Source organism: Acinonyx jubatus, chromosome A2 (genome assembly GCF_027475565.1).
Source record: "Acinonyx jubatus isolate Ajub_Pintada_27869175 chromosome A2, VMU_Ajub_asm_v1.0, whole genome shotgun sequence".
NCBI lineage: Eukaryota > Metazoa > Chordata > Mammalia > Carnivora > Felidae > Acinonyx > Acinonyx jubatus.
This window is the reverse complement of record NC_069383.1, coordinates 70,069,691-70,072,661: the sequence shown is the minus strand read 5'-3', so window position 1 is coordinate 70,072,661 and position 2,971 is coordinate 70,069,691. Positions and strand designations below refer to the sequence as shown.

At 34.5% G+C, this 2,971-nt stretch overlaps 1 non-coding gene across 1 annotated transcript; it reads left to right on the top strand.

Moving 5' to 3' along the window:
• The first annotated feature begins 1,967 nt into the window (after window positions 1-1,967).
• LOC113603097 (U6 spliceosomal RNA) lies at window positions 1,968-2,074 on the top strand. Its single transcript, XR_003424652.1, has one exon. It is a non-coding gene; the product is annotated as a U6 spliceosomal RNA (small nuclear RNA).
• The last annotated feature ends 897 nt before the right edge of the window (window positions 2,075-2,971 follow it).

Sequence of the window (2,971 nt, the reverse complement as noted above, 5' to 3'; positions counted from 1 at the left end):
AAAATCTCAAACTTCCTTTTCTTATTTTATTCCAATCAGTCTCCATATTCTATACATTTTACCTCAAATGTATTTTAAGCCTCTCTTTCTGTTCCTTTTGCCTGATCTAGACCCTCATCTCATCAGTGCACTCTAGCAGCAGTATAAGTGATATATAAATGTTTGCTGGATAAATGCATGAACACCCAGGTTTGGGATTAGTATCGTAATATTATTGTGGATGATAAGAACAGCTGGAGTGGAAATAGCAAGAGATACCAACACTCTAGAAAGGCTGTTTTTTCAAAAATGTTTCTGAAGTATGGTTTTGTTGATACTTTTTTCTGATAAGGCATTTTAGTGCAATATGCACAATAATATAATTGTTCTTGCACTCAAAATTCAACCAGCTTTCTGGTGGCTTGATGCCTGGTTCTATTTCTTCTTCCATCTCTTCCATTTCTTTGAGCATGGCTAGGTAACACCAAATAGTTGTTCATCACCTAGAGCTTATACCATTGGGATATTCAAATTAACAATAATCCATTCAGTTGTTTCTTATATCTTAGGCTCAATAATAAGTTGGGTTTGACTGGTGGTAGTAGGAGATGGAGAAGGGGGCATCTTCAACAGGCAAAATATCCTTTGTTATTCAGAGTATAAAATAGGTGATGGGAATGAAGGAGTGCACTTATCATGATGAGCACCAGATGTTTATGGAACTGTTGAAACATCGTATGAGACACATGAAACGAATATTACACTGCATATTAACTAACTGGAATTTATTTTTTTATAATTTTTTTAATGTTTATTTTTGAAAGAGAGAGAGGGACAGGGTGTGAGCGGGGGAAGGGCAGAGAGAGAGACACGCACAGAAGCCGAAGCAGGCTCCAGGCTCTGAGCGTCAGTACAGAGCCCAACGTGGGGCCTGAACCCATGAACCATGAGATCACTACCTGAGCCAAAGTCGTACACTTAACCGACTGAGCCACTCAGGCGCCCTGAGAAGTATTGTTTAGAGGAAGAGGAGCTTAAGGAATTTTTTAAAGCTTTTATGCAAATTCAAGTTACTTAGTGGCACCTGCGTGGCTCAGTCCATTAAGCGTCAGACTTTAGCTCAGGTCATGATCTCACAGTTCATAAGTTGAGCCCCAAGTCAAGCTGTACAGATAGCTTGGGCCTGAAGCCTGCTTTGGATTCTGTGTCTCCCTCTTTCTCTGCCCCTTCCCTGCTCATGCTCTGTATCTCTCTGTCTCTCTGTCTCTCTCAAAAGTATTAAGCATTAAAAAAAAATTAAAAAAATGTTTTTTCCATTGATGAGGCAAAAATGGTGTTTTCAGGCTATTTCTGAAAGTCTTTCCACAAATAAAGTAACTACTTTGGGGTATAGTAATTATGTCACAATTCATGGGTTACAAATTGTGCTTTTGAAGTCTTTCTCTTGAAGAACTATTTAATAATATGGCTTCTGGATCTGGTAAAGAATACTTTTTGTATTATAACTACCAAAGAAGCAGAACTGCCTGCTAATTGGACTATGATAAGATTGATATATTACAGTAATGAACAATAACAAAATTGAGGAGAGTAAACTTCTCCATTGCACTATAATACATAACTCTTTCAAAGAATTGTAACAAAACTTTTCTACAGTTAAGATCATATCATGGACAATGAAAGCATTAACAAATCTCTTGAGGCTGTCAATTTGTTTGGTGCAATGTACAGTCTCAGAAAATTTTATATGGATAATATTTTATCTGTACAAAATTATCCTTTCACTTGACAGTTCTTCCCAGGAATTTTTTATAATAGTGACAAGCTAATTCAGAAATATAAATTATATCAGGGCAACCTAAAATATTTCTGGCATCTCTGTTTTTATAAGGTAAATATATAAATCATTGTGATTTTCCAGGGGCTCCTTGAGAAATCTCAAAGATAATTTTAATTTTAATTTTAATTTTAATTTAAAAAGATATCTAGTGGTTGTTTGGGGAGCACATACACTAAAATTGGAATGATATAGAGAAGATTAGCATGGCTTCTGTGCAAGGAGGACATGTGAATTTTTAAAGCATTCAATATTTATTCAGCAAATGGTGCTGGGAAAAGTAAACATTCACATGCAAAGAATGAAGATGGACTCTAACATTATACTATCTACAAGAGATTGGCTTAAAGTGAACCCAAACTCTTAAAAGAAAATATATGAGAAAAGCTTCATGACATTGGATTTGGCAATGGCTTCTTGGATATGACTTCAAAAGCACAGACAACAAAAGAAAAAATAAATAAATTGGACTATATCAAAATTAAAAACTTTTGTACTTCAAAACACACTATCAACAGAAACCCATGAAATGGGAGAAAATATTTGCAAATCATATATCTCATTAGGGTTTAAAACACAGAAATATATAAAGATTCCTACTATTCAACAAAAAAATAAACAACCAGATTTTAAAATGGGCCAAGAGAGGCGCCTGGGTGGCTCAGTTGGTTAGGCATCCAACTCTTGATCTCAGCTCATGTTTTAATCTCAGAGTTGTTGAGTTCAAGCCCCACATTAGATTCCACACTAGGTGTGAAGCCTATTTAAAAATTTTTTTAAATAAATAAATAAATAAATAAATAATTACAACGAAATTGAATTAATAATTCTCTAAAGAAAATATACATATGGCCAATAAGCACAAGAAAAAAATGTTCAAATCACTAATCAATAGAGAAAAATGAAAATTAAACCCACAATGAAATATCATCTCACAACCATTGGGACAACTGTTTTCAAAAAACACAAAGTAACAAGTGTTGTCAAGGATGTGGAGAAAATGGAACACTTGACATTCCTGGTATAAATATAAAATGGTGCAGCCACTATGAAGACTGCTATGGTGGCTCCTAAAAAAAAAAAAAAATTAAACATAGAATTACCATATGACTCAGCAATTCTACTTCTCAGTATATACCCCAAAGATTTCAAAGC